The sequence below is a fragment of the Mizuhopecten yessoensis genome, unplaced genomic scaffold (genome assembly GCF_002113885.1).
Source record: "Mizuhopecten yessoensis strain PY_sf001 unplaced genomic scaffold, ASM211388v2 scaffold213, whole genome shotgun sequence".
NCBI classification, from domain to species: Eukaryota; Metazoa; Mollusca; class Bivalvia; order Pectinida; family Pectinidae; genus Mizuhopecten; species Mizuhopecten yessoensis.
Window position 1 is genome coordinate 142,010 of NW_018403434.1, and position 7,274 is coordinate 149,283.

General features: G+C 38.2%; 1 non-coding gene across 1 annotated transcript; it reads left to right on the plus strand.

Annotated features, from left to right (window-relative positions):
- The first annotated feature begins 488 nt into the window (after nt 1-488).
- Trnad-guc lies at nt 489-560 on the plus strand. Its single transcript has one exon. It is a non-coding gene; the product is annotated as a tRNA-Asp (tRNA).
- Nucleotides 561-7,274: the final 6,714 nt, after the last annotated feature.

Sequence of the window (7,274 nt, forward strand, 5' to 3'; positions counted from 1 at the left end):
TTCATGGGATATCCTAGGTTAAAGCTTAGTCATCATGCAGATACATTGTATTTATAGTGCTCCAAAATTTGTGATATTAACATTGATGTGATAATCTAAATACTGTGATAAATCTGTGATTATCATGCAATCGAAATCTGTGATCATATGTGATATTTGTACCTGTATCATGCTTTTACCGAATAAATATGATTTATTTATGTTTATATTGTGTAATAGTGTTAATACACACCAAGTTGGCTGACTCAATCGCTTTTACCTTTCTATCTAGTAATAAACATTTAAATACCGAATTTAATTTGCAAGTGCTGATACCTACTAGTTTGTGTGTACACACACACACACTACATTGCTTGTGTGTATACATTACTATGCTAATTCACACTAACCATTGACGTATTCAAAGCTACCTGTACGCAGTCATGTATACGCGCTCTAATACACTGTGCAAGGTTGGGTAGAGATATAACTATTATTGAGACATGCAATCCTCGGTAGTATAGTGGTAAGTATCCCCGCCTGTCACGCGGGAGACCGGGGTTCAATTCCCCGCCGGGGAGGTTGCCTTTTTTATTTTTCTTCCTTCTATATTTTAGCAATATCAAGTCATCTAACAAAAGAACAAATAAATAAAACATCCACAGAAGTACAAATTTTCCTGTCTTGGGAACCCCTAGTTTCAACAATAGGATTTGTTAGGACCATCATATGTGCTGTGTGAATGAACCTTTAGTTCACTAATAAAAGGAGAAACCGACATACTGCCAGAAGCAACTTTCCTGTTGGTCAAATACTGTGAAAATGATATATCTGCTGTTGCCCATGCATGATTGTTAGAGTTGCATGACTTAGGATCATGTTACTAACATCGAGAACTCGAGTAGTGATAACAAAACCACAAGTCAATCTAACGATCATACTAAAAAATATCAAACGAAGAAATACCATATTTCCCTGCGTGATCCTGGTGGCAACCATAAACTTGTCCATAATCTTCGTGCATATTTGAAAACCCGGTGTTTTAAGTTTGCAAGCCAGCAGTCGAGAGGCGCGTAGTGAATGCTAGTGTGTTTTTGGAGGCTGCGATATGTTCGTGTTTGTCTCCTTGTGATAGCGCGGAACTGATGCCGACTTGGTAGTGCTACCCCACTAAAACATACTGCCGAAGAAACCCAGCAGGACACCCCACCCGGTCACATTATACTGACAACGGGCGAACCAGTCGTCCCACTCCTAAATAGCTGAGCGTTAAGCATGGTATGTCACGGCCAGGGGACAGAACCCGAAGCCTTCCTCACAGGGGCGATCGCTCAACTAAAGGCCCAAAGTGAGGCATTGTCAAGGGAGACATAGGGAAGAAGAAAGTTGTTTAGAAAGAAGAGAAAAGATCAGATTCCAAATTTAGTCGCCTCTTACAATCATGCAATGTGGGCAGCAGGTACAATTCTTACACCCTACCTTCTGGGAAATTCTCGATAAGTAAAGCTTCCATAACAGACCAAATGTACAACCTGGACTTTCCCCCCTTGTTTTGATGTACTCACAATGTTGGCTCTTATAATTATATCCAATAGTGCCCGCATACATACTTGTACATCTATACATATATGTAATCAAACGAATATAATGTATAATAATATTAACATGGTGTTTATTTTCAAGATTGTATTAGTATTTGCCGTTAATTTAAATATTATACTCTTACCTGGTGCTTCGCACGGGGCCATTTCATCATAGTACGTGTTTTTTTTATTCATTATTACTTTTTACTATCATTTTTTATTTGAGGGGAAGGCCTTTCTAGTGATCACATTGACACACTTCATAACATTGTTTCAGGTATCACCTATAAACCACAAGCTGTAACATCAGAAATGTCACAAACTTTCACAGTAACTGAAGGAGGCAATGTTTCTGGTAACTAGGTTCCACCGTTCATCAACTTTCCAGGGAAACGTATACTTGATGGTCTGATGTGAGAATCTACCCCAGGAGCAGCAGGTACCTTAAGTTACTTGGGATGGTCAATTACAGAGATCTTTAGATGATATGTGCAGATACATCTTTTAAAGTATTTGCCTACACGATCTCGGAAGTTGCCAGTCTTGATTTATATGATAGACCTAAAGCCATATTGCAATCCGTCTTATTAGTGGGTACAGGATATATCAAGTTATATTGCTTGTCTTTCCTCCCCTTTGCAGTTATCTTCGACAACCTTAATATGTGAGCTATCGTGGCTGAAATGCTGTTACCTGGTACGCTTATCTTAAATTGCATGCAATGCTTACCTAGCAACCCTCAAAACTTCAAAGCCACATCTGATGATTTGTTGGTTTGGGGTTTAACGTCCTCGTAAAAAAGGACGGGTGCCTAAGGAAACATCGCCGGAAAGATAAATTTGCTAAGACGGAAAGCAGACAGGAAAAGAAAGGAAACGAAAAAGATCTATCTTGGTCTCTTTAATGTCCTCTTAGTAGAAGCCACAAAACAAACCTCCGATTCCGCAAGGCGTACATACCTGGCTTCGGTATCACAAACATTTTCTCAAATCTTAAGTTTGAACTCAGCTGAGATTTACCGTAAAACGGATATCAAAAAGCTTGCAAAACTTAAGTTCGACTGGTTCAACTCAAGTTCAGCTGAGTTCTACCGATGTAAACATCCGGCGAACTCTTCATACGAAAAAGAGTACGTTTCTCGTGACGGCGGGTTGAAGCGCGCGGATCCGGAGCTTGCACCTGTCATCTCACGTCACCGGACGGCGCAGAACAACTGTCGTCTGCACCTGCCCTGCTCTACAGTGTCGAGTGAAAGTGGCATAAGTAAGAATGTGTGGAAGAAGGCAAGAAACATTAATTTGACAGAGAGGGAAGAGGTTGTTTTGTTGGAGAGTGTTGTTGCGAGAGAGAGCGTTTTATTTGGAAAATTTTCGGGGTGCGACAGAGGAACGAAAAGGAAAACAGAAGGCTGACAGGAGGTCACAGACACAGGGGCATCGATCGCTTTACTTGTAATATTAAAAAATAGGGGTCTCCTATATATTTATTAATATAGCAGACACCTATTTTTTAATATTACAAGTAAAGCGATCCATACCCATGTCGTCAAAGACAGACAATACTGGTACTGTGTAATAATATGGAAAATGAACTATCAAGACCAACCAACAGAAACCGGGCTCTTCCTGTTTCATTGCAGGTTATGATATGTCTAAGGTATTATGCCAGCGGTAGTTATATGTCGGTCATCGGTGATGCTAATGGAGTCAGCAAAATGGCTGTAAACAATATCGTCTTCACTTGCACGACAAAGTCAACGACATATAGAGTTTCCCATGGATGCCCAGCGCCAAGTCAGTTGAAAAGAGATTTGTTTGCAATTAGGGGATTTCAAAATGTCCTAGGATCAGTTGATGGGTCATTAATCCCAATATCTACCCAGACGGATGATGAACATTTGTACGTGTCCCGAAAAAGGCTTTCATGCCTTGAACATTCAAGGAGTATGTGATGCCAACATTTTATTTTTGAATGTTGTAACTAAGTGGCCTGGTGCAACACATGATGGTCATATATGGAACAATTGTGGTCTAAGTGCTTCCTTTGAAGCGGGCACACTTGCAGGTGGTTGGCTACTTGGGGACAGTGGTTATGGACTTAAACCTTGGTTGCTGACCCCTAAACAGAATCCTCAAACACGAGGAGACAGGCGCTACAATGTCTCTCATTGAGCGTACATTCGGAATATGGAAAATGAGATGTAGGTGTCTTCATAAAAGTCTTGTGTTGGCGCCTAAGAAAGGATGCAATGTCCTCGTTGCAACAGTAGTTCTGCATTACATATGCATTAGGAAGCGAATTCTGTTGCCCCAAGACAATGATGAGGAGGACGATGATCCAGGCGACAATGTAGGTGAAGACTTGGGAGCAGATTGTAATTCCGGTATCGGAGTGAGAGATCAGCTGATTGAACAGGTGTTCTCTAATGCCTAGACATTATGACAAAACTGCAAAACTTTCATAACAAATGTGTTTATTTCAATAACAAAAGTTGTGTCAACCTTACATATTAACAACTGAAACAAAATAAAACAGCATGAATTGTTCGATAAAGTAAGATATTTGTTTGTGGTTTGATATAATAAAATTTGCAAGATAGTGATGTTTTTCAACAGTTGTCATGGATAAAAAAAATCTCACTATAATCTTCCTTTTACAATATCCACTTTACATAGTTAATAAGGTTCCCCAGTTCGTGCAGTTTTTTTCAGTTGTAAATGACAACAGCATTTCGAAAGCATCCTGTATGTTCTTAAGAACACATTTTGAAGGTAATATTTCGAACATCAAAAATAGACAGAGGGGCAAGGTGGTTACTATAAAGGCACTCAAAGATTCGGCGCCATAATGAGAGTAATATTTGATGACGTTTAATGAAATTCATTAACTATCAAAAAGGCATTATTGCACTACCCGTGCAGACAAACAAACTTTATTATTCTTAAAACAATGGAATGTATATATTTATATATGTCGTTTAAGGAGGTTCGGCAATAGAATTGGTGTATATTTTTACTAAAATTACCTCAAAGAGGGGCACTTTTTTAGAGCAGGGCCAGGGCCATTAATTACGGCAAATACTGTATAGTGTATCATATTTCAACACAAACTGTTTTAACGTTTTTCTTCCTAAATCGGATTTAAACACACACTTCTTCATAAAACTCTACTTTAGTCAACGACATGTTTTTCGAAACCATTATTCCTTCACTTCCAAGCAAGCAATAAGAATTTCTCGAAACTGGCGAGTCAGATGCTGGTGAACATATGGAACAAAGCGACACCACACGTGTTGAGCAGTCTGAATCCTCTTCTTCACTGATTGATATATCCTTGTCCTCGAACATGTTGCTCTTGTCACAGAGCATCTCGTAGTACCATCTCAGGTTAATGCCATATTTCAAAGGGTCATTTGCACACTTCTGCTGCAACCTGTAAACATTCAATGAATACAAAATTTAGAAAAATATCCAGTGGATATATATAAAAAAACATGTACGCACACAGATAAACATACATATGAAGTTTCATCAAAATCCTTCAAGTTGTGCTAGAGTGATGACAAGGATGTATGATAGACCACCCTCAGCTGGATTATTTTAATCATATACCTTTGACCTAGTAGTACTACATCGTTATCAAGGAGGGCTATCCTAAGCTTTTCAATACATTCGTGTATCTATACATGTGAACTCCTCCAAGCTATACAAACTGTAAAAATATGTACTTGGGTATACAAATTAAATAGTAGACGAGATGGGGCAAAACAGAGAATGCAAATGAGAAAGTTTCCAGAAATTAATCCGCAACTTATGTATAGTGTAAGTATTATCATGATATTATGTATAAAATAAATTGTTAACAACCAAGAGAAGACCCTTTTTATGTTTTAACGTTGTAATAAAGCCAAGAATTGACGTCAGTTTTCATTTTTATATAAAAATAATGAATTCGATTAGATACAATAGGGCATAATGGGGAAATGCAGCAGTTGAGTAAAAGTATTGCAAGTATATGTTGAAGTGACTAGTCCCTACCTGGTTTAAATAATGTCATGACTACATATTTGTAGGGTGTAGTGTGTAGTCACCATCTGTTGGTACATGTACATATGAAAGTGTTGATGTGCTGCCACGGTTAAACGAACTTTTGGTCTTCCTCCATCTAAATTAGTCAAAGCCGAAGGAAAATCCCTGTTAGGAAATTCTTTTAGTGTCTTTAAGATTTCCTTTTCAATATTCAGACGTTGGATCTCAATATCAAGTCGGTCGCGCTCAATGGTTAGACGGGTTTCCTCAACAGTTAGCTTTCTTTCTTCCACCTTTTATATATCATAATTACTTGTGGAATCATCTGGAAGAACGTTAACTCTAGATTTCTTTCTTTTCCTCGTGGATGAACATGAAGGTGAAGGAGTTTCATCGCGAGCTGACGGAACGTCTGACGGTTTGGACATGCAACGTGTAGGATCCACTTCATTCTGCATTTGCACGTTATCATCGTCATCATGACATATTTGCCTACTGTCATTTGACTCGAGATCTTCCTCACACTCCAGAGACCTAATACAATAAATAAAAACAAATTGTGTTGACGGTCAGGTATAGAAATATGTCTTTCATTTTAAAAACATCACTTAAAATAAACCTGATTGCGACAAGTTTTATATAATTATCTTAAACTTGACATTTTGTGCTTTGCGACCTCTGGAGAATGGAATAAACGGATTTTAAGCTTTTTTTACACCTATTTATAACATTAATTTATTAACTCTTGTGTATATTTTTAAAACATTCAATTTTATAAACCAAACAAATCATAGAAATCATTGTACATATTTGATGGGAACATTATATTGCGGTATTAATTGACTTGTCAACGGACGTAACTTTGACTTTTGAAAAATACGTTGTCAAATAATGTGTCATTTTTCCAGCAACATCATTTTTTGTTTATTTCAAATTTCCCATATTTTACAAAACAATGTCGTGATTGAAGTAGATGTTGTTTTATTCACGTATTTTATAAACTACTCAAAATTTTACCACATGTTTCTGGAGGAATGTTGTGAATCTGTGTCTCCAACGTCTGCATCAAGGCCATAGACGTACGTGGTTCCCAAAATCCCAACAACCCGTTCCTCTATTTCAGATGGTTCATCCTTTTCCGGAGGGGGTCCACCACCCGTTTGCTTTCTTTCTCGAGTAAACTTTGGTCGTTTTCCTTTCACAATAGAACTCCAATCATGCCATTTTTTCTTAATGTCATCGTCTGACCTCTGCGTGAAGCTGACAGCACTGACATCTGCAGCAATGGATTTACACACTTTCTATTTACGTTCATTTGTTTTAGTGTCTGAAAATTTTCCAAGCAAAACATCCCGGTTCGCTTCGATTCCTCGCAGCAGTATTTCCAATTCTTCAATAGTATAGTTTGGCTTTCTTTTGCGGTTTGCTTTTGGCATACATGTAGCTGCCATGATGATAATTCTCAATACAAAACCCCTTAGATTTCTGCCTAGCCGCCGTTTTGTTTTTACAGGTGTCAAACATACGCTTACTATTACATAACAAAAGACCATGTATTACAAACGCAGCGAGGACGCTGTGATAAATAAACCCAGCAAAATGGAAAGCGGTGAAGGGAATATTCCGGAAAAAAATCCGCTAATATCGCCTTTCGTACGTACGTTTTGAAGTGAGGTTTACGACT